Source organism: Natator depressus, chromosome 10 (genome assembly GCF_965152275.1).
Source record: "Natator depressus isolate rNatDep1 chromosome 10, rNatDep2.hap1, whole genome shotgun sequence".
Lineage (NCBI taxonomy): Eukaryota > Metazoa > Chordata > Testudines > Cheloniidae > Natator > Natator depressus.
In genome coordinates, this window is record NC_134243.1 from 54267133 (window position 1) to 54291594 (window position 24462).

A 24462-nucleotide genomic window follows, 5' to 3' on the forward strand; every position below is an offset into this window, starting at 1 on the left:
GTGGAACTCCTTGCCCGAGGAGGTTGTGAAGGCTAGGACTATAACAGGATTTAAAAGAGAACTGGTTAAATTCATGGAGGTTAAGTCCATTAATGGCTATTAGCCAGGATGGGTAAGGAATGGTGTCCCTAGCCTCTGTTTGTCAGAGGGTGGAGATGAATGGCAGGAGAGAGATCACTTGATCATTACCTGTTAGGTTCACTCCCTCTGGGGCACCTGGCATTGGCCACTGTCTGTAGACAGGATACTGGGCTGGATGGACTTTTGGTCTGACCCAGTATGGCCGTTCTTATTAAAAAAAGGCAGTTTGTTTTTCCCAGCTAGATATGGGATATCTTTATAGTAGAGGTGCATCTGTACCAAAACCACAGGCTCAAACGCTCCCAAACTTTATCAGGAAAGGGGACGGAAAGGTAATAATCTGAACTCTGATTTTTGGGGCTTGAGGCCGTCTCCAGTTAATATGATAGAGAACCTGGGGAAGGCTATATTAGGAAAGTCCTGTTAGCCCTGATTCTTTCTCTGCTGCTGACTGTGGGAGGGCCAGGGAATAGGGTAAAATGTTAATGAATGGGGGCGGGAGGGCAGCTTGCTGAGGCCTCTCAGACCCCAAAGGCGGACTGGGCTTCCCTTCCTCAAAGCTTCCAGGCGTTTGGTTATGCGTCATGCAGAGCCCGGGGCTGCTGGGGAGGAGGCGGTATCTGCTGCTACTCAGCTTCCCGGGTTCATTAGTAGTCTCAGTGTGTGGCTCTGCTCTGAAGCAGTCACACAATAGAGCTGGTGCGGCTGGTCCCGCTCGGTCTGTGAGGAGCAGGAGTGGAGGCGAGGGGGCGGCAGAGTCCCAGCCCAGGTAAGGGGGAGGAGGTAAAGCCCCGGCAGCCAGCCCGGCACTGGCGCTTGCTAGGGCTTCGCTCCCAGAGCGGGGTCAGCAGAGGAAGGGGCCGAGTCGGAGCCTTTGTGCCCCAGGCGGGGGGGGGGGAGGAGGGAACCGCTGTAGACACCACCCCCGCTGGGAGCTCCCTCAGGAGCGGGGAGTAGGATGCTGCAGTGCTGGCAGGGGAATAGTGTGTGGAAGCCCCTTGAGTGCCTTGCAGTGTGTTTGTGTGGGGGGAGGGGGTTAGATGCTGCACGCAAGTCCCGCTCCCCGACCCCAAGCTCCGTGCAGTGTGCATGTTTGTGTGGGGGAGGGGACCAGACGCTGCATGCAAGTCCCATTCTGTTTGTGTGGCAGATACTGCATTCAAGTCCCCCTCCTCTACCCTGACTGAGCTCCTTGCAGAGTGTGTGTGGGGGAAGGGGCTAGATGCTGGATGGAACTCACACTCCCCTACCCTGAGCTCCTTGCGAGGAGGGGGGCAGATATGTCATTGAAGTCCCATTCCCCTACCCTAAGCTCCTTGCAGGGGTGTGTGTGTGTGTGTGTGTCGGGGGAGGGGGCAGATGCTGCTCCTGGCAGTGTGTTTGGGGCGGGGGGGCAGATGCCGCATGCAAGTCTCCTACCCCAAGCTCCTTGTCCTGGTGGGATGCTCCTAACAGGATATTGCATGTATTCTCTCCTTCCCCCCTAAACCAATCGACCAACCACATTTTAGCTCTAGCTAGTGGGGGGAAATTAAGCTCCTTGAAAGGGGTGTGTGGGGCGGAGAACTGCCTGCAGTGCAACCCTTGCAGAGCGAGAATTTTGCTGCCACCAAATCTCATCCCCATTCTCTCGCTATTGCGGGGGAGGAAACCAACCCTGCCAGCAGTGCAAAGGGAAGCCAGATTGGAAAGAGACTCCAGCAGGAAGAGTGTAATTTTACTAATATGATAGTTTATTTAATGTGTAGCAGCTGATGAGAGAGGGCATTGCTTGGTCGATCTGTTGCTATGGTCTGGAAAGGTGATGGTAATTGATGGTATTTATATATTAGTGTCTGGTGCACGGATGGATTCAGAAGATGTTCTCTGCCTGGTACAGAAGAGCTTTTCTTTCTTTCTCTTGTGGTAACATAGTGGTGGCAGGGAAGCTTTAATGCAGCTGCCTCATTTCAATCAGATGAGAACTGGAAATGGGAAGTGTTTCTGTCCAGAAAGTTGTTGCTGCTGCTGGGATCACCTTTTTCTCTGACTGCAGTCTATGCTATATTCTGTTCTTTTATTTTGTGCTTCTGTCCCTCTCCTGCTAATTTATATATGCAATATTTTAGAGTGTAACTTTTACAGATTTTGATATTACCTCATTATCTAATATCTTGTCTGGAATGTGTGTATTTGTATGTGTGGATGTTTATATAGTGTGTGTATGTATATTTCATTGTCAGTACCAGCTCTGAAGTGTGTGTGTTTGTGTGTATCTCCACACATTGCTCAACTACAGTGCTGGAGAATTCAGAGTTAATTTGTTTTAAGATTGAAAAACACAGAAGAGAAGGCTTCATGTCATGCACACATCTTAGCATTTATATTTGTTTCTGGTTTATCATGCCTCCAGTGTAGCAACTGAATTAGAGCTTTTGATCGACTTTCCTCCCCCCCCCCCCCCGCCTTCATAATGAGGTCTGGAGGGAAAAGCTACTCATTTAAAAATTCTCCACTTCATTTTTCTTAGAGTAAACAGTGTGACAAATTATAACATGATTTCTCCGCCCTCCTCCTTTTGCCAGCTTTACGATGACCAGATGATGGGGGTTTTGGTATTGCCGGAGGGGAAGAGGGGGTCCGGTGTGTATGAGGGGGTCCAATGTTCAGTAGGGAAGAATTGGCATGCTTTGCCTTAACAACTGGCAGTCTGTACTTTTTGATTTACAAAGTTAGTTTTCTCAGTACCCTTGTGTTGGTGGTTATATATGAGCAAGGATATAAAAGGAGACTAAGAAAAAGGAAACCTTACTGAATTCTATGTAATCTAATCTTTATATAGGTATTCTTTATAGTTGCTTTTTACTCTGCCTTGAGATGGTTTAAAAAGATCAACCATCTTAGCTTTGCAAACAGGCCGTAGTAATTTAAGTAATTAGATGATTTTCAATCATCCTAGCCTGTCAAGAGAGCCACAGCATATCACAGGAAATGGTGGTGTTTTTGCAGGAGGGGTATTTTAGGCATTTACTGACTCTGTTGCTGAACAAATCTTATTAGTTCTGCAAGCCAATGGAACTATAGCTAAAAAAAGATAACAGCTAAAAAGCATCTTAATTTAACTTGGATATCTGTAGTGTGCAGTATATTATGGCATATAGTGATAAGTAGTAAAGGATTTTTGCAAATATTTTGGTATTCTTGTAGTTTCCCATGCGAGACTGTAAGCCATCCAGGAGTTATGGCTATGATATGTGCAGATACTCCTCAACATCTTGATTTTTTCTGATATTACTCAACTGTACTGAGAAACTATATTTTGGAAATGAGTTGTCTTATTTGCTGGGGTTAACATGGAAAACTGACACGTCTCAATATGTCTGAGTTGCACAGACCTTTCTTAGGAAGGTGCAGAGAATTACATATGTTCTCCTATTCCTTCTACTATGTTTAACTTCATCTTATTACTATGGATAGGTGGGAAAAACAGCTGTCTTGCCACGCTTTGTGTTAGTACATCTGCTGGTCTCTATGGATATCTTTCTCTTTTGCAGACCTGCTCTTCATAGTCTCTGGCTCCTGAGACTCCTTTAACTTGCATTTTCTAGTATATCAGCCCCTCTTCTTTGTGCTCTTAAACTAATGTTGCTGACTAGAAGCAACCTCATTCATGTCAAAAAGAGGCAAACCAAATTAATCATAACCTTTTCCCCTTCCCCACTTGTTTCCCCATACCTTTTAAAGTCGTTTAGAAAACACCAGTGCCACCTGAGCCTTCTAGTCATATGTCCATTGACATTTCAAATTGGTCCCTCCAGAAGCAGCACTGGTGTAGGATGGGTGCTCTAGATGAGAGGAGTTAAATGAGATCTGTGATGGGAGCTCTTCAAAATTGAGCTCAATTTTGAGGCAACAAACTTTTTTGAGCTGGAAAACAGAAGAAAAATATGCCAGGATTTGTCTTCCTGTGTCATTCTGCCTCTGAGGTGGAGCTCAGATGTCATAGACTTTCACCCCCTGTGCTGGATGAGGGGCCTGGCCTTTAACTTTTCATTGCAGGGAATAGAGCTTTGGTTAAACCTCCCCAAATAGCGCACCCTAGAATGTTTCTCACTGCCGCTGATTTCCCCACCCATCTTCCCATCACCCAAGGCAACTTCACCAACCTAATGAAAGGATAGATTGGTCCTGCATGATATGTATTCGCTTATGTGGAGAAACATGCAACATTAAGCTTTGCTTCTCTCCCTAAAGAAACCTAGTGGGAAGGTCTCAAAGTTCATGCCCAAGCTGTGGTTGATCAAAAGTTAGTTCTCATACGCTTCACGCACCTAACTTTCAGCTACCAGCAGTTTATGCTACTATGCAAGAGACACCAGCATCACAAAGTTTCTTAATTTTTGCAACACTTATTTTTCCCCATAATCCTTTCATATATATAGGGACTTGCTTAAGATACATTAAAAAATTATTCCGGGATCAAGAGAGACAAATGACATAGTAGACAGACAGACTGCCTGACTTTTGGAGGCATTTATAGCTCAAAGTAGGAAAGTTTTCCTTCTTCCTCTTCCATCTTTAGCTGAAGACAACTGAAATATATATATATGTAATTAACATTTAAATGCATGAACTGGGGGGACACTCTGGTCCTCATCATGATATCTGATCTATGTTGGACTTCACCTTCACCAGATTGTAGGATTGAGACTTCTGTTTGAAATGTGTAGCTCTTGCATTAATAATATTCTTGTGCTTCTCAGTGATACTTCAGCAAAAATCTTATTGTAGATACAATTGGACTTATATTTCAGGTACAGTGTTCAAATCCTGTTTAGGTTATGTTTTCATTTAAAAAAATCATATTACTCTACTCTCTGTCAAGTTGCAACAATTATCTTTATTATTCAAAAATATTTGTTGACCAAAAATACTTTTCTTTTGGTTGAAGAACCAAAATAGAATGTATGCGGCAATCTTACAAATTCTTCATGCCTTGGGGACTGTGTATCCTCTAGTATTCAGCTTCTTCTCACAGCCCCTGAGGACTTTTCCCTAAGGACAAATGTGAAGATGGAGAGGGGAGTTTGAAAATAGGGTTCAGGTAGCCTTGTCTGTGTGTCTCGTGTATCCAGATAAACTTCTTCTGAATGTTTATCTAGTTAAATTTCTGGATGGTTAGCCAAACACCAACACTTCTGAAAATACTCTGACATCCACCAGAATGCACCCCAGCCTGTCATTTTATCTGGAGAATTGTCCCTCGGGTACTCATCTTCGAGCTGTTGGCAACTATTTGAGGGTAATTTGTGTCTAGAAGGTTATTACTAAAAACTTGGATAGTTAAGTGATTGCGAGCCATACAGGTACCTAGATAAGGTTTTATCACCTGTACATTTAACAGCTTGTCTCAAATCTAGCAAAAGTCATTGCTCATTGGTGTGTTTTTTTCTCATTGTATTTATTTAACTTAATGGGCTCTCTGGTGTCTGATATTGTACTATGGGACATGCTCAAAGGCACAGGGAATTCATTGTGCATCTGCCACTGACTTTCAGTGAGAGTTAGGTGCCTAACTGCACACCATGCCTTTGAAAATCTCTCCCTCATCTTTACAGTTTCCCATAATCGATTTTGGATGTTGTGTATTAAAGTTTTGATTGAGACTTTTTCTACCTGAGCAATTGTGTCTAATAAAATGCTACTTTGTTCTCTTAAAACGCCTTTTTGCCCAAGGATCTTGCAGTCACTACAGACTAGGGGTCTGACCCTGTAAACCTTTCTCTCATGGAATACCACAAGCAGGAAGATGGGCCTTGCCAGATCCAGTCCTATGGTATTTTTTCAGTAATGAGGCAAGAGTCTTGCCTCATTATAGAGCAGAGGTCCCCAAACTGTGGGGTGCACCCCTTGGGGGGGGCACAGAGGAACATTCGGGGGGGGTGCAGCTAGGGTTGCCAATTTTGGTTGGACGGATTCCTGGAGGTTTCATCACATGACATAATATGTAATTAAAGATTAATCTTTTTAATTCCTGGAGACTCCAGGACAATCCTAGAGGGTTAGGTACGGCTAGGGCCTGGGCCATCCCCCACAGGGGGTGGGGAGGGAATGCCCCCCAGCTTTAGCTCCCTTACCCCTGTCCACATCTCCCCTGGTCCCAGCCCCGGTTTGGGGGGGCATGGACATGGGTAAGGAGGGGGCATGAGGTAAAAAGTTTGGGGATGACTGTTACAGAGGTTGGGTTGGCCCCACTAAGTGTGTCCCGCAGCACACTTGTAAGGTGGCCAAAGGAAATGTGCTCACTGACTAACACTGAAATGCAGTCACCTCTGCTGTGAAACAAAGCAGCTGCTGCTCACAGCAGCCTTCTAGAACAGGTTTTAGGGCATGAAGTGAGGAAGAATAACAACACTGTGTCCAGTTGAAACGGCAAACAGGTATTTAGGGAAGCAGAGAGTTATTGGCTAAAATGGAATTGGTTCAGGCAGGGAGGGAGAGAAATGCTGATCCCTTGCTCAGTGGCGTTTAAGACTTCAAATTAGGTTGTCCGACAAGAAAACGCATTTTTTTAGGGTGGGTGGCAGAGGTGGTTTGGTCCCATTCTCTCAAGTAAATTAAAATGAGAGATTGTTGCTGCTGTGATTGTATAAAAAGCATTTCTCTGCTCTCTGCTGCTTCTGCTTTGGTTTGTTGTGGGTGACAGCTAAGTGATGATCTTTGATCACTGACTTTGGAGCACTGGCCTGACTTGCCTCTCAGTGTACACGGTAGATACCCTGCAAATAAACCTCTTGCCTCAAAGGTGTCATCAAGAACTCAAAGTTGCCTTTGGGGGACCTGAATAGTAACATTCAGAAATGTCTTTCAAAATACATTTTGTTTAATACTTTCTTATTTGAAATCCAAACTCCAGCTCAAGGTTGTGCCCAACACAGTGCCCAACAACGTGGAGTGTCGTGTGAGTGTGTGTGTATATAATTTCCTCCTCTGCTTTGGTGGGTCTTGCGCTTATTGGCGGATTTGCTTGCCTTGGAGCTTCATGGCAGCCCTCAGCTTGGCCGTTTTTCTGAATTCACAGTCCAGGTTGACTCCTCCTGTGTCTGACCAGGAGTTGGGAGGATTTGGGGGAACCTGGGCCCGCCCTCTACTCCGGGTTCCAGCCCAGGGCCCTGTGGAATGCAGCTGTCTAGAGTGTCTCCTGGAACAGCTGTGCGACAGCTACAACTCCCTGGGCTACTTCCCTATGGCCTCCTCCCAACACCTTCTTTATCCTCACCATAGGACCTTCCTCTTGGTGTCTGATAATGCATGTACACCTCAGTCCTCCAACAGTCCACGTTCTCACTCTCGGCTCCTAGTGCCTCTTGCTCCCAGCTCCTCACATGCACACCACAAACTGAAGTGAGCTCCTTTTTAAAACCCAGGTGCCCGGATTAGCCTTCCTTAATTGATTCAGCAGCTTCTTGATTGGCTGCAGGTGTTCTAATCAGCCTGTCTTAATTGTCTCCAGAAGGTTCCCGATTGTTCTAGAACCTTCCCTGTTACCTTACTCTGGGAAAAGGGACCTACTTAGCCTGGGGCTAATATATCTGCCTTCTGTTACTCTCCTATAGCCATCTGGCCTGACCCTGTCACAATATATATAGTTGAACATAATTTGACAACCTGTATAATGTCTTTTTGCCCAAGGATCTCACAATCAGGCCAAATTCCTGCCATTCAGTTCTAATCTGACTCTTCAGCCTTGGTCTCAAAAACTCCTAAAACTGTTTTTTCATCCCTGCATGATGCTAAGTCTACTATGTCCGTAAAGAGTACAAGGTTTCTTGTCCTGCATAAATGTGCTGTACATTGATTGGTACTCAGCTACAGACGTATCAGTGCATATACCATAATAAACTTAGCCTTCTGGAGAGAAGCAAGGTGTGTGAAGTAATGCCTTATATTGGACCAACTTCTTTGAGAGAGAGATAAGCTTTTGAGCCACACAGACCTGATCTTTCTCTCCAACAGAAGTTGGTCCAATACAAGATATTACCTCACCCACCTTGTCTCTCTAATATCCTGGGACCAACATGGCTACCCGTACACTGCAGTAGCCTTCTGTATGCATTTCTGAGACACTGCACTAGCCCCTCTAAAGTCTGTCTTTCATCCTAACATAATATGTCAAGATTAAAGCTATTTTTGGCCTGCAAGTTTAAGTGTGTATGGTTTTTAAAAAAATACAACCCTCTAAATCTAGACGGAAATGCTTAGGAACTGTAAGCAGTATATAATGAGGTAGTAAACTTTGGATCTCCTTGTTACATTTTAAGGAGCAGTTGTAATAGCAACATCTTGTGGACATATGATACCATAGGGAAATTCTGCAGATCCATTACAATGGTTCTTATTCCTTGCAGCTCTTTAACAGGTCTGGTTTCTGCCGCCAGTCAAGGCAGGCTGGGAGTGATCACATCCCTGAAATCCAGCTAGTGTAAATTGACCCCAGTTGCTGCAGGAAGGCTTTATCAGATGCTGTGCTCAGAGCAACAAGAGAACAAAACAACCAGAATGGATCTTCTTTAGTTTGTTTATTAAATTCTAAGCATTACTGGGTTGCTACTTAGCCTTTGGGCTCTGCAGCAAACACCTCCTTCTTGAGACAGCAGGTTCCAGCACAACATGTTTGGGCAGGCCTCTCTGGCAGGAGCACTTCATGGACAACCAGAGGGATAGAAAATTTGGCAGAAATGCCTGGGCTAATTGGATTCTGCTAAACATCACGGGTTGGCTGTTGCCACACCTGCTGGACTAATGGGACCCTGCTTATGCTGCAGGTTGGCCATTGTCACGCCATTTTCTCTACCCCTTCCATACAGCTAGCTCTGGAGGGATGAGAGGAAAATGTCCCAGACATGGAGGAATGAGCAGATAAGGAGCCTCTGGGCTCACCGCTTATTTCTGACTATTTCCCCAGACCCTTTAACAAGGTGTGAATCAACCTTTATGTAACCCTGCTTGACTCATGGTGGGATTCAGTGAGTCAAAATAGCTGCCACATGTGAAGGCTTCCCTGCACCCCTCCCTCAAACACGCTTAGGGATCACCTATAAAGCTTAAGGAGCCCACCTAGGGATCATCTCAAGGGTAAACATTTCTAGTGTTCCACTTACTTCTGTAGCACAGACCTGGGGTTAGAACTCACCAAGAATCATCTCAGAATCAGTGTTCTGAGGAAGAATAATTTGAAAGCATTCTCAGGAGTATTATGTGGACTCTGTATTCCTTCATCTAGGCCTTCTGTAAAAGGAAGCATCAGAGAGAAGGGGAATTAATCCATTTGCAAGAAACCTATTCTGATTGGCATCAACTGTTGGGAGTATCAATCTAATGTCTGGTTAAAGACATGGTAAGTCGTTAGTTAAAAGAATAATGTAGTAATAAAAACAAGGTCACTTCAGCAGCGCTTCTTACATCTGCTGTCTCCATGTTTTGTGCTAGAGCCAGGCCTGCATGGTCCGATTTCTGTTGTGAAATTGCGTCCCCACCTCCTGTTCTCCTACCTGAGATTTACAGTAAGAGCAAAGAGCTGTAACGATCTCTCAACCACAATACCAGCTCTGCCTGATGCCATGAAAAGCCAAACCCCAGGCAGCTGGTAACTTAAGTGTCCCAGTGGGTAGGTGTTGTGGTGACTATAAATAGATGTGTCATGGGAACCTCATTTTAAAAAAATAAAAATCTGAGGCCTTGCAGCTCAAAAAGAAATTTAGAATTTATGGGTATTGACAATCCTTTGATCCAGCCTAAAATTAGTGGAGGTATGTCCAGCTTCCTGATTAAATACACCAAGTAGCATGAGAGGCATCTGTGTATTTCCTTCTTTCAAAGAAGCATGACTACAGCCTAACTCTGTGTGAGGTGGTCCCCCCAAACAGAGGGCAATTAGCAGGAAATTTCGAAGTGTTGTTTCTTTGAAAGTACGTAGTACTACAGCAAGAAAGTGACTCTTAGGCAGAGACATACAGCCTGGCTTACACCTTAGAAGTAAATGCAATTCCAAAACCAATTTTATTGACCTCTTCCTCTTCGTCCAACTGATTTGAAATATCAGAATATGAAGACTGCAGAATGCCAATCAATCTCCCAGGGAACAAGAAGGCTTAGCTCTCTACTCCATCCTAGTGCCGAAGTGTTCCAAAGACAGAAGTGCACTCAACCACAAGCTCTTGAACAGATTCCTTCAGAAGCCATAGTTCAGGGATGGAGACCCTAAATTCCTCCATAGCAGCAATTTACAAAGGACTTTTTTTTCTATCAGTAGATGTAAAGAACACCTGTCTACATATTATTAAATGCACCTCCCAGAGGATAGATCTCTGCTTCACATGCAGCAGACAATGTTACTGGTATGCTCCTTCACCTTTTGGCCTACCTGCCTTTCTAAGGGTGTTTTTCCAAACTGCTAGTTAATATTGTAATTTCCTTGGAAGAAAACAATTAATGTTTACCATGCAATGATGATGGTCAGAGGTGCACTCTTCTTGGAAAAGGCTCACTTGAATCAGATGAAGTATACATTTAAAGTGTGGGCTACTCTAGCACTTTCTTTGAAGTATTTCCCATGTACAGAAAAGAAAATCCATGATTATGATTATGATCATAGTCAAATATGATTATTTGAAAAGAATTCTGTCTACACTGGAACACTTTATTGTTCTATAGTAGTTACAATCATATTAGCTGAAACTGGGCTTGCTATTACCCTCTAACAGGGGTCAAGCACAGTTTCTAATTGCTGCCTTGAGTGGGGATGCAAAACCTTCTTCCATCTATTTCGGTGCAAACTGTTTCAAATGCTGTTACAAGTACTAATGTATGGTAGGTTCTAAAGGACAGTTCAGCCAAGGGTACAATTATTTCCATTATAAACTGATCCAGGATGGGGAAGAACTAAAAGCGTTATTTGTTTCCAGACTTTTACTATGCAGCATGATGCGTTTGTTGCTATTCCACCAGAAGTGCTTGCCTACATATTTAAATTTACCCTTAAGATATTTGCAGGCTTTCTAAAATGTAATTGTTATAAGAATACCTGACAAACTATAAATTTTGCCATTATTCTGTTCATGTGGTGTTGTCCTCTGTGATTCAGCAGATTCATTTGTTTCTTCTTTTAAATATGGAGTGAATAAAACAAGGGAAATATGGAAACCTAGCTTCTATTTGCCCATGTAATTAAAAAATGTGTATTAAAAGGACCATAGGAGAGGAATACAAATTACAGCTTCTATCGCTGATGGGAAATGCATAGCTTTCTTACTATGTACATGGTCCTCTCCTTATCCTTCAGAGTCAGTGAATACATTTTGATACAGCATTACAAAGGAGATTCGGAGCACAACAGTGTTTTTCTTCTTGTAAAACCTAGGTTGTGGAAGGGAGGAGAAGCTCTGGTGGTTCTGCCTTTTAAAAAGAAAATGTATTCTCTTGGTTCAAAACACTGTTAACTGTACTGTAGATAACTCTGGATTACAGATAAAATTATTTTTAAACCTGCCTTATCTCTGTGATACTCTGTGACAGTTAGTCTATCAGTGTAGCTTTAATTATGCACAACTACTTGACGTATTATGGCCTGAGAGATCAGAGTTTTGGCATACTGGATGATAAACAGGGAAAGAATTCTGTTGACGACTGGAGATTTTACAGCCCATTCTACTGCAGTGGCCCAAACAATAGAGATGGGGGACGTTTTTTAGTACATATTGTAAAGAAGAACATGAGAATGGCCATATTGGGTCAGACCAATGGTCCATCTAGTTCAGTGTCCTGTCTTCTGACAGTGGCCATGTGCTTCAGAGGGAATGAACAGACTAGAGCAATTATCTAGTGATCCATCGCCTGTCATCCACTCCCAGCTTCTGGCAGTCAGAGGCTAGGGACGCCCAGAGCATGGGGTTCCACCCTTGACCATCTTGGCTAGTAGCCATTGATGGACCTATCCTCCATGAACTTACCTAATTCTTTATTGATCCCAGTTGTAGTTGTGACCTCACAAAAGTGCATTTGGTCTCCTGTCTGACTCAAATGCCATGAGGGTTGTCAGGAATCTTTCAGCTCCTTGATACTATTGATTACTTGGTTCCTTCACAGAAAACTTGCCCTGAACATACAGGAAAATATGTCACCTATCTACAATATACATCTGAATCAATTGTTTTATAATGAAGAGCTATTCTTTTGTACTTGAGGTGGTAGGAGAAAATCTTACTCTAATCTCCTCTGAGATAGCAAGAACAATGTGTGGGTGTTGTGATGTTCTCTTCCCATTGTCTGTGTAAAGAGGCGCACCTTAGGGTGTGTGTTTTGTTTATGGGTTGTGTGGGGTTTTTTTTGGCTCTTTTTTTTTTTTTAAAACCAATTCTGTTACTGTAAATAGATATGATCTCTAAAGCATGTATTTTGGTTGATTTGTTCCCCGTTTTATTATGCTGCACATCATAATTGGAGCCATCAACTAACAGCTGATCTAATTAGAAATAATGATTTGAACCAAAAAAGCTATTAAGATTATTTTACTCTGATAAAGAATAGCTTAGCATCAGTTTTACCTCAGCATGAAATATATATGTTGGTGCATTAACTCTTTCTTTTTTACTGATGTGCCAGAGCGCAGGGTTATTTTCTGCGGCCCACGAGCTCCCTGCACCCCCCGCCCCCCGGGAGTTATTTCCTGCAGTCGCCAAGCTCCCCTCCCCCCAGCGCGCTGTGTCCCCACTCCTCTGCCTACCTTGAGGCGCTTCCCGCGGCCAAACAACTGTTTGGTGGCACTTAGCGCTTTCCAGGTGGGAGGGGGGAGGAGCGGGGATCCACGCTCTCAGGAGAGGAGGCGGAGAAGAGGCAGGGCAGGGGCGGGGATTTGGGGAAGGGGTTGGAATAGGGGCAGGGACGGGGTGGAGTTGGGGTGGGGACTTTGGGAAAGGGGTTGGAATGGGGGTGGGGAAAGGGTGGGAAGAGGCGGGGTAGGGTGGGGCCTCATGGAAGGGGTGGAGTGGGGTTGGGGCCAGGGGCGGCAGGGGGGGGCGGGCTTTTGTACCTTTTATATGAGAAGGTGTCAGTGATGTGGCCCTTGGGCCAATGTACTAGTCCTCATGTGGCCCTCATGGTGATGCGAGATTGAGATCCATGTGCTAGATAATTTAAAAAGGTACACTCACCAGAAGTCCCTTCTCTGCCTGGCGGGTCCGGGAGGCAGCCTTGGGTGGGTTTGGGGGGTACTGGCTCCAGTCAAGGTTGAGAAACAGTTCCTGGCTGTCGGGAAAACCGGTTTCTCTATTTGCTTGCTGTGAGCTATCTTCAACCTCCTCCTCATCATTTTCCTCGTCCCCAAAACCTGCTTCCCTGTTGTCTCCCACTCCATTGACGGAGTCAAAGCACAGGGCTGGGGTGGTGGTGATTGAACCCCCTAAAATGGCATGCAGCTCATCACAGAAGCGGCATGTTTGGGGCTCTGACCTGGAGCGGCCGTTTGCCTCTCTGGTTTCCTGGTAGGCTTGCCTTAGCTCCTTAAGTTTCACGCGGCACTGCTTCGGGTCCTTGGTATGGCCACTGTCCTTCATGCCCTGAGAGATTTTTACAAATGTTCTGGCATTTCGAAAACTGGAACAGAGTTCTGATAGCAGGGATTCCTCTCCCCATACAGCGATCAGATCCTGTACCTCCCATTCGGTCCATGCTGGAGCTCTTTTGCGATTCTGGGACTCCGTTGCTTGGTGCAGCCCTTCACACCCCTCCCCCCCCCCACTGTTCCTCAGACGTTCGCTGGAAATGGCCCACCTTGATTATCACTTCAAAAGGTTCCCCCCCGCTCTCCTGCTGGTAATAGCTCACCTTAAGTGATCACTCTCCTTACAGTGTGTATGGTAACACGCATTGTTTCATGTTCTCTATGTATATAAATCTCCCCACTGTATTTTTCACTGAATGCATCCGATGAAGTGAGCTGTAGCTCATGAAAGCTTATGCTCAACTAAATCTGTTAATCTCTAAGGTGCCACAAGTACTCCTTTTCTTTTTGCGAGTACAGACTAACACGGCTGCTACTCTGAAACCTACCATTTATTTTAATATTTTTTGATGTTTTCTAAATTTTCAAATATTGATTTCAATTACAACACAATACAAAAGTGTACAGTGTTAACTTTATATTTATTTTTTATTACAAATATTTGCATTGCAAAAAACATAGTATTTTTCAATTCACCTAATAAAAGTACTGAATCTCTTTATCATGAAAGTTGAACTTACAAATGTAGAATTATGTTCAAAAAACTGCATTAAAAAATAAAACAATGTAAAACTTTAGAGCCTAGAAAGTCCACGTAGTCCTATTTCTTGTACAGCCAATCGCTCAGAGAAAGAAGTTTGTTTACATTTTCAGGAGACAGTGCTGCCCGCTTCTTGTTTATAATGTCATCTGAAAGTGAGAACAGGCATTCACATATCACTGTTCTAGCTGGTGTCGCAAGATATTTACCTCCCAGATATTCTAAAGATTCATATGTCCCTTCATGCTTCAACCAACATTCCAGAGGATGCGTCCATGCTGATGGTGGGTTTTGATAGATAACAGTCCAAAGCAGTGTGGACCGACACATGTTCATTTTCATCTCTGACTCAGATGCCACCAGCAGAATGTTAATTTTCCTTTTTTGGTTGTTTGGGTTCTGTAGTTTCTACATCAGAGAGTTGCGCTTTTAAGACTTATGAAAGCTTTGTCCCTCTCAGATTTTGGAAGGCACTTCAGATTCTTAAACCTTGGGTCGAGTGCTGTAGCTATCTTTAGAAATTTCACATTGGTACCTTCTTTGCATTTTGTCAGATCTTCACTGAAAGTGTTCTTAAAATGAACAACGTGTGCTGGATCATCATCTGAGACTGCTATAACATGAAATATATGGCAGAATGCAGGTAAAACAGCAGGAAACATACAGTTCTCCCCAAAGGAGTTCAGTCATAAATTTAATTAATGCATTATTTTTTTAACAAGCATCAGCATGGAAGCATGTCCTCTGGAATGATGATGGAAGCATGAAGAGGCATACAAATGTATAGCATATCTGGCATGTGAATACCTTGCAGTGCCAGCTACAAAAGTGCCATGCGAATACCTGTTCTCACTTTCAGGTGACATTGTAAATAAGAGGTGGACAGCATTACCTCCTGTAAATGTAAACAAACTTATTTCTCTTAGCGATTGGCTGAACAAGAAGTAGGGCTGAGTGGACTTGTAGGCTCTGAAGTTTTAAGTTGTTTTGTTTTTGAGTGCAGTTATGTAACAAAAAAAATCCACATTTGTAATTTGCACTTTCACGATAAAGAGATTGCACTAGACTACTTGTATGAGGTGAACTGAAAAATACTCTTTCTTTGTCATTTTTACAGTGCAAATATTTGTAATAAAATTATAATATAAAGTGAGCACTGTACACTGTGTTCTGCATTGTAATTGAAATAAATATATTTGAAAATGTAGAAAAAATCCAAAAATATTTAATACATTTCAATTGGTAATCTATTATTTAGCAGTGCAATTAAAACTGCGATTAATTGTGATTAATTTTTTTAATCACAGTTAATTTTTTTGAGTTAACTGCGGTTAATCGAGAGCCCTACTTACAATCTAAGTATACCTCTTTCCCCGAGCATTTGTCTGTCTTGTCTATTATAATCTGTTTGTAAATGATTGTCACAGATTGTCCAATTTTAATATAATCTACCATTGTCATAGCAGATGTGGCATTACATTTTGCCCCTCATTTTTTTCTGAGAGACACAATATCAACTAATTTCTTTTAATTTTGCTTTTTGATCTACACAGAACTGTGGTTTTTAACCTGTGGTCTGCAGACCCCTAGGATGGAAACCTATTGGCCACCCAGTTCCGCACCCTTTGTTGTTTGTTTTTTTTTAGTTAAATGATTTTGTATTGAACATGAGGGATGGATAAACTTGTAAATTCACTGTTCGGCTTCACTGGTACAGGTTTAAGGGGATTATATATGCAGTAGGATTTAATATCTGTCAACATGCTGCTCATTTGCTTGATATAACTAGGGACAGGTTCTTTTATTTGCAATTTATAAATCATCATCTTCAGACACTCAGCTTTTCACAGAGAGCTGAATGTTTGAAACATCCTGCAATTATCATATTCTTAATGCCATGAATTTGATCTCAGATGGACTCTGACAGTGTTTGTATAACCAACATTATATGCATTTTATATATCATAGGCCCAATTTTTTTTCAATTTTCTATTTAAATAGAATAGGTAAAGTTACCCCAGTGGGTTGGCAAGGCATGACCTTGGGCCTCTTCCTGAGTTTGGATGTGGTTATTGAAGAGTGCTGTCTTCTTTCATTCCCCTTGTTGACCAGTTTGTGGATTTGGATTTTCAGTGTGCCTGGAGTTTAGGTACTGTAGTAGTGAGTGTAGAATTAAGGGTGAATGAGAGACAAATGCTTGGTCTTCATAGAAGTCTAACAGTTAAAAATGAAAAAAGTACTGTTATATTTTCTAGTTAGTCTTTTTGTATAATGAGCCCTCAAACCCTAACATGTTGTCAGCAAGGATAGGACTAGGACCTTCATCATAAAAGCCCTCAGCTACTTGAAATATGCAGTTAGAAGCAGTAATGGGGTCTTATTCTCTGTACAAACAAGCTGCTAGAGGAGGATGCAACATACTTAGCTAGTATGTTTGCAGGTGTAACGCCTTATAGTGTACTCTGATATATTAGTGGTTTATTCATTGTAGTCTAGTTTTAACAGTCAAATGATGAGACTTCTGTCACTTCTCTTAGGAGAATATTCCTCAGTGTCATAGATGCAAGAGCTGGCGTTTACACCTTTTTTTCTTTGCCAGGGGTCTCATCTGCTCAGCTGCTTCCTATCAGATTATACTGGAGCTGGAATTGCTGGTTCCAGAGAGGAGCTCTCCAATACTTCCCATGCAGTAAGTGAGAACCTTGTAATACAGGATGCTTAAATCATTAATGCAAGAGTAGAAGATGAAATCAAAACTTGAGTCTCTTGTGTGAAATGCCCTGTCTGATTTAGCCAAATCTTTATGCTGTTTTTAAAAGGACACCACCAATTCCTTTGTAGTTAAAGCTTTACATTTATTTTATTTACACTCCACTGCAGTGCTCAGATTCCAGGGTTATGGGAAATATAGAAATGCCTAAGACAGAGATCTTGTTAATAGTGATATCTTCTTAGAAATTTGAAAATATCATTTTTTCTCTTGTGTTTTTGTCCTATTCTATTTGGCAAGTACTGTAGTATGTTGTGTTTCAAGTGCTGCATGAGCTACTCTAGAATGCTGCGAGGCTCAGAATTCAGTTAGTTTGTAATCAAATGACCAAATGTCTTCGGTTGCTCACTCTGTGCTCGGATGCTGTGGTCTACCAAAAAGCAACCCAGGAATGTCACACAATCCTGATTTTTATAAGACCGCAGTGCCCTGTGGTTTTAGTCAGGGCACATGCTGTGCTCAGTTTTCTTCAGGCTGGGAAGAGCTAATGAAAGCTGCAGTTTCCCTTTTCAAGCTTAATGTCACTTCCTTTGCTATTAAACCAGGACAGTAGAGTATGTTATAACTTGCAACATATTGCAGTTTCAAAGCATGTAGACATTATATATTTGTAATGCCCCTAGAATATAAATATTTTTATGGTACTGCCCCCTATGTCCCATTGCCACGCTGTCTCTATCTTGCATGATCTGGAAGGCCGTGAACATAGAGGAACCAGAAGAGTGCCGCTGCATGGGCGTTCCAGGAAGAGGAGAGCAGGTGTGCCGGTGATATTCACTCCTGGAATGTTAAGGAGCTGTCCTTTTGCTCTCTACAAGTTCCCAGTATGAAAGGAGGCAGGGAGGTCTGGAAGCAGGGCCAGCAAATTACATGGTTCCGGTCACTAATCTCTGTTTGTTTGTGTTTGGGTGTAGGGCAGTCTGGGGTAAAGATTACATACATCTTAATGGTGTCTACCAAATGTGCTATCTGGAAATATGTTCAGATTTAGTGTAGGGTGTCTCACTGAATTCACCCTTTCTGGAATTGCTCAGTTTTGGTTCACAATCTCAAAGCTTGGAACTAGAACTTTTTCATAAGGCATCTTGTACTACATAGAAGGGTATCCTCAGGGCATTGTATCCATCAATATTCCATCCATGGTTGTAGCTGGTAGTTAATTTATCTCATTTTGCAGTGAGAAGCAAGAGGCTAGATGACTGATTTGATTATAATCAAGCTTACATCATGTTCATAGATATAATGAAGTGGAGGCATTAATGCACTGCTGACCACATTTTGCTGTTTCACCTGGAAGGTGTTTTGGTGCTGGTAAAATTCATTCATGTACGGGCAAAAAAATTAACACCACTGAACAGTAGCAATACTTTAATTTAGTTAATTAAACTTTTATGGGTGCCACAGATAATATTTACTTTATGTACCTCTCAAAGTTTGGCAAAGGGAAATACAAACTCTCAAGGGTTGGTTTTGCTGCAATCTGTCATATTTTAGAATACTGTATTTTCAATTCTTACTGATTTAAAACACAAGCCAAACTTTCCTTTGTTTTTCTAAATAAAGGACAGGAAAGAGTGTACAGTAACCACAGCCAATGAGTAAATACTATAATTGAACTAAACTCTGTTCTCTGGGTTATGTAGAAACTGTATCAAATAAGTATCTCTACCAATAATTAGCTCCTGTCTCTTGGGAAAAGCCTTCAGGACAATACTGGGGGAAATGCTCAGAAATTTTAATAACCATCCTGATATCAGATGAAATAGAAATAAACACAAGAGTGTGGCTTCCTAAGGCCGGGCCATGCACTAGTCAAAAATATAGGAGAGGGGTGTGCGTGCGTGCATGCATGTGCGTGTGCAAGGCAAAGAGCTCACCTAAGCAAATGGCTACTCTGCTCCTCATGCTGCTCACCACCAGCTGCTTCAGGTACGTCTCTCCAAGTACTCCTGTAATTGGACTGGAATTAAATACTTTCCAACAGAATAGCTGCTGTGCACCAAAGGACGGGCTTCAGTGTTGCCGATCTAAAACATTAAAAAATGATGAGATTTCTAAAAATAATTTTGGGTTCCCTCCATTTGTTTTCTAGTTCATGACCCGTTAGGGTTCCTCTGTTTTAAAGCTTTTCTCTGCACCATGAGAGCTAACAAGTTCCCTTTTTAATGAAAGGTGAGATTCTCATGTAATCATGTCACTCCAGGAGCTGTAGATTTAAAAACCAACCCACCAACTAGACTTTTTGATAATATCACAAGACTTGCCAAAACTGCATAGGGAAGTCTGCTGTTGGCTACACCCAGTTTCTACCGACATTGCCTGTTTGCCCTCTTTTTGCCTGATGCTATCCTATTGGCTCAGATTTAATTCTCAGGGACAGTGGTGTAATTCTTGAGGGAGACAGTTCCTGTGGTTCTCTTGGATCACAGGTCAGAGCAGCTGTTGCTACAAGCTTTGACATTGTGCAGCATGAGGCAAGGAACATGGTTCTTCCCTGACCCACTTACTCGTCTGATACCACTTTCAGCCCCACCCTCAAGCCATCCTTGTATTCCCTGAAGAAAAGGGCTGAGAGTGTTCCTCTTAGCTGTCAGACTCCTTGTTCTCTCCAATGTACTCCTACACACCAGCACAAGGCCAGGTGCAGCTTGACTCAAAACATGTCATAATTCTCTGGCACAGGATAGAGAGGAGTCCCTTTTGTAAAATAAGTGCTACCGTTGTTGCAAAACAGTTGTGTTAAGGACATGGCTGGATGAGGCTGGCTTTGAGCTTGGTGGGGAGGTGTGTGGTGACATGGGGGAAACTAATTAATAAAAAATACCTACCTGTCAGACATGGCTGCTGTAATAGAGACTGCTATGGAAAAATCTGACTGCTTCTCACCGAGTCCTGTGCTCCATAGTTCCACCACCAGTTTCCTTATTCAAAACTAGTCCTCAAAGGCCTGGATGCACAAAAGGAGTGAGGTGCTCATGTGCCAGTTCCAGAACTACTGCAAGGCACAAAATCCTACTGAACCCTGCATGTGCCTAAACTCACTCAGTTCCTGAGTTTTTGCAGGTACCTCTCCTAGTACTTGTTCCTGTCTCTGGGATGTGCAGTACTGCCTCCTTCCAGGTATCTGGACACCTATCTCCTGCCCAAGCTCCAGAGAGAATAGTGATTCACAAACCAGGGCAAGATAGGCATTCGGCCACCTCCGTCACATGTGGGTCTGATCTTGTAGACACCCTCAGAGCACACCTGCTACAGCAAGTTCACACAAAACAGCCTTGCGGGGGAAGGGGAGAAGGAGGAGGACCTGCCTCATAACTCTTAGCCTAATGGTTCGGGTACTCATCTGGGTTGTCCGAGATCTTGGCTCAAGTGCCCGCTCTGCCTGAGTGTGAGAAGGGATTTGAACTGGGATCTGCCACCTCTCAGGTGAGTGCTCCAACCATTGGGCTTTGCTGAATTTGGGCTCCCTCAATCTCTCCTGTTGAAGCTGATGCACTCTGCATAAATAATTTAAAAAAAAATCATTGGAGCAGGGGGCCTGGATCCTGGGGGGTCTCATATCCTAATCACTGGACTACAGAGTCACTCATGTTTGCGTGTGCTCTCTTTCTCCCCCCTCCTGTACAAATGACTCTTCAAGTATGTAATCCAAGAGAGATTGAGGGACCCCCACATCAGCATATCCCATAGCCCAGTGGTTAAGGTACTCACCTGAGAGCTGGCAGATGCTAGTTCAAATCCTCCTCCTGTGGCGTGGACTTGACATATGGATCTCCCCAAGGTGAATACTTTAAGCATGTGCTAAAAGTTATGAGGGTGGTGGTCCTCCTTCTATCCCTCTTGCGAAAATGGTGTAGGGCCTGACTCCAAAGAGTTCCCAGCTGTGAATCACTAGCAGATTGAGGCACCTCCTTGCAGCTTAGATTTAGGAGCCTGTTTCTGAGCAAGGGGCAGGGCTTAGCGCACAACATCAGCTTTTCCTGCTGGCTAGCTTAGGCAGCTCCCAGTCTATCATGCTGAACTTTTGTGAGTCTTGGTCAAAGGGTACGTCTACGCAGCAAAAATCAACAATGCAGCAGTGAATGAGACTGGATCAACTGATTGGCATTCGCAGGGGGCTATGGGGCTAAAAACAGCAGTGTAGACGCTTGGCCTGGAGTCTGGGTTCTGTGATCCAGCGTAGGGGGAAAGTGATTTTTCTAGGTGTGTGATGCTAAGTGTCGAAATGTCTAACTACTTTTATGCATCTAGGCTAACGTGCCCCCTCATCCAGTGGAGACATGCTATCAAACACAGTAGTAGTCTCTTGCCTGCATCATTTGTTTGCAGGATATCCACCCCAGATGCTACATAGGTGTATAGGGAAGGGCAGAGGCTCCCTGGCAGCCATCAGCATACCCTCCGAAAGGACAAGATTTAGCCCCGAGTACTGATTTGAAGAGCAGATTACTTGATAATGCTGCATGATTCTTCTCTCTCTTACCTATGTAAATTGGGATTCATAATCACTGAAGTCAATTGGGCTTCACCAGTGTAAGAGTGAAATCTGAATTGGGACCAGTATTGTTAATACCGAGTCATCTCCTCACTTCTAAACGGAACAAGCCATGCAAAATAAAAGCAGGTTTACGGAAACCTGCCATGTTAGTCCCCCCCCTTCTCGCTTTTATCCTAAGAACATGAGACTTGTTTTTATTGCCTCTGAATAGAAACATCTTAAATATCTTTCATGTGGAAAATGGATAGAGCTACAGGCTTTTTAAAATCTGTTGCCTTCTGTTCTTCTGAGTGGTTTGTGTAAAGAGGATCTTTCAAAGAGGATTTGGTTAAGGAAAGACTTCCTTTTTTTACTGAACTGCCTTTCATAGAATCATAGATTCTAAGGCAAGAAGGGACCATTATGATAATCTAGTCTCAATAAAATACTCAAAATATTATTACTTTTTTGCCTTGATGTGTGTCCATATTCTCTGTTAGTGTAGGAGTTATTTAGGTGCCTACACCACTTGTACACCACTACGTAAAAGAATAAATGGACACAAGTCAGACGTCAAGAATTATAACATTCATAAACCAGTCGGAGAACACTTCAATCTCTCTGGTCACGCGATTACAAACATGAAAGTTGCGATATTACAACAGAAAAACTTCAAAACCAGACTCCAGCGAGAGACTGCTGAATTGGAATTCATTTGCAAATTGGATACAATTAACTTAAGCTTGAATAGAGACTGGGAGTGGCTAAGTCATTATGCAAGGTAACCTATTTCCCCTTGTTTTTTTCCTACTCCCCCCCCACCCCCCACTGTTTCTCAGACGTTCTTGTTAAACCCTGGATTTGTGCTGGAAATGGCCCACCTTGATTATCATACACATTGTAAGGAAAGTGATCACTTTAGATAAGCTATTACCAGCAGGAGAGTGGGGTGGGGGGAGAGAAAACCTTTTGAAGTGATAAACAAACACCCATTTTTTCATGGTCTGTGTGTATAAAACATCCTCACTGCATTTTCCACTTTATGCGTCCGATGAAGTGAGCTGTAGCTCACGAAAGCTTATGCTCAAATACATTGGTTAGTCGCTAGGGTACCACAAGTACTCCTTTTCTTTTTGCGAATACAGACTAACATGGCTGCTACTCTGAAACTTGTTGGTGTTTGTGTTTCTTCTCTTTTGACTGTTTATTTTACAGATCACTAATTCCATAGATTGATACTTTGGATTACCTTTCTGCTTTTAAAAATATTACTTACAAGTTTAGTTTTGCTTACATTTTCCCCCCCATGTATTCACATGAGAACATTAAGATTTTTGCATATCCTTTGTCATACCCTTGTTGCTTTTGCTAAAACACTCATTATTTTGTTCTAATACCTGAAATTGCCTTTCTTGGGTTGATGTGTTGCAAATATCTTCACTGTCATAGCTAACGCTGATTCTTTGTTTCTGTGGGTAGACTTTCAATTTATTTAATTCCTGCCACTTTTTAATGGTTGCCTTATGCTTATTGTCTTAGTTTCTGGCTTGTGTTGCATTTCTCAGAATTGTAAAATTATTGGTGCTGGATAGTATCTTTATTGGGTCATTTAACCCATTGCCCTGGATGATGGCAGGATTTCCAGGACACTGAATTTCGAGAAAAGACCTAAGTTTAGCTAAATTTGAATGAAAGAAGAAAAATAACTTTTGTGTTTTACTATGTTTGTCCTGAACAAACCAGATAACTTCTAGGAAATAACAGTTTTGGAAGGATACAGGTACAGGTTATGCTATATGCACATTGCTATATTCTTTCAGGCTGCCAGGCAGCCTGAGATAGCTTTCTCATTTGTCATGCAATACAATCAAATCTGATGCAGATTTGCAGACCTGCACAATAGTGATAAGACAGCCAAGCCTATTTCAGCACTGCACAGGATTTACTAGGGGGTATAAGTTAGTAAATTGTTGCCAGAGTTTTATTTGCAGGTCTATTGCTATTGATAGTCAGTCATTCTGTGGGCAAAGCAGTAGCTGTTCTATTTTCTTGCAAAAACCTGTGTCTGGATGGAGGGGAAATCTTTCTCAAGATGTGAACAAATGTTTTAGGATTAAAAATCTTTGGGCCTGATACTGGCTCAGTGGCTAATCCATATTCCTTTGAGCAGTTCTGTTGCCTTCAAATGGATTGTTCATATGGGTAAAGTTGAACTACCGATGAGAGTAAGGAAGGATTTTTAGGATTAGGCCCTTCATTAATGAAGTGAGAACATTTTATTTTTATAGGCTACTCATGCTTTAACCTTCCTGTGCTGATCTGTAAAATGTTTGGTCCCTAGACTGGAAATGGAGTTCCTTCTCCAGAGGTTAGTGATGCTTTTAGGCTGTGGTTGGAAGAGAATAGAGAGGGGAGAAAAAAACAAGAATAGATAGCTTCTGTCATTATGGTTCCAAGTCGAAATGATGAAACTGAAATATCTGTGGTTAGCTGCTTAAAATCTGCAGTGACCTAAAGTAATTTGGATTAGAAACAAATTGGAATATTTTTTTGAAGGGATTTCAAGAGACATCTCATGGTAATCCTAACAAGCTATAAAACAACTGATTATGCATTCCAGATCTACTTAAAACTGATAGGAGAGAATTACATGCATTTGAATTTTTACAATTTAATTTCTCACACACAACATGCAGAGTCTGGATATGTTTACTTACTGTTTGGTAATATGTGTGTGGGTGTTTCTTGTTTAGTTTTTATTTTTTTAGCTCACTTGACAGCTATTATCTGTCATTTCTCACCTACTCTTTCACCCCCAATTATTATATCCAATTTGA

The 24462-nt window shown here is 42.5% G+C and overlaps 1 protein-coding gene across 7 annotated transcripts in view; it reads left to right on the forward strand.

The window, feature by feature from the left end:
- Positions 1-696: 696 nt before the first annotated feature.
- The window catches only part of APBA2 (amyloid beta precursor protein binding family A member 2), a 202525-nt gene continuing 178759 nt past the window's right edge, over positions 697-24462 (forward strand). For 3 of the 7 annotated variants that reach the window (XM_074966196.1, XM_074966193.1, XM_074966200.1), the window contains exons 1-2: positions 703-850; positions 16978-17067. The gene's annotated coding sequence lies outside the window, so the exon portion shown is untranslated. Of the gene's footprint in view, positions 851-1637; positions 1793-16977; positions 17068-24462 lie in introns of those variants that run through there. The other 4 variants (XM_074966201.1, XM_074966194.1, XM_074966195.1 and 1 more) reach the window with 4 other exon arrangements.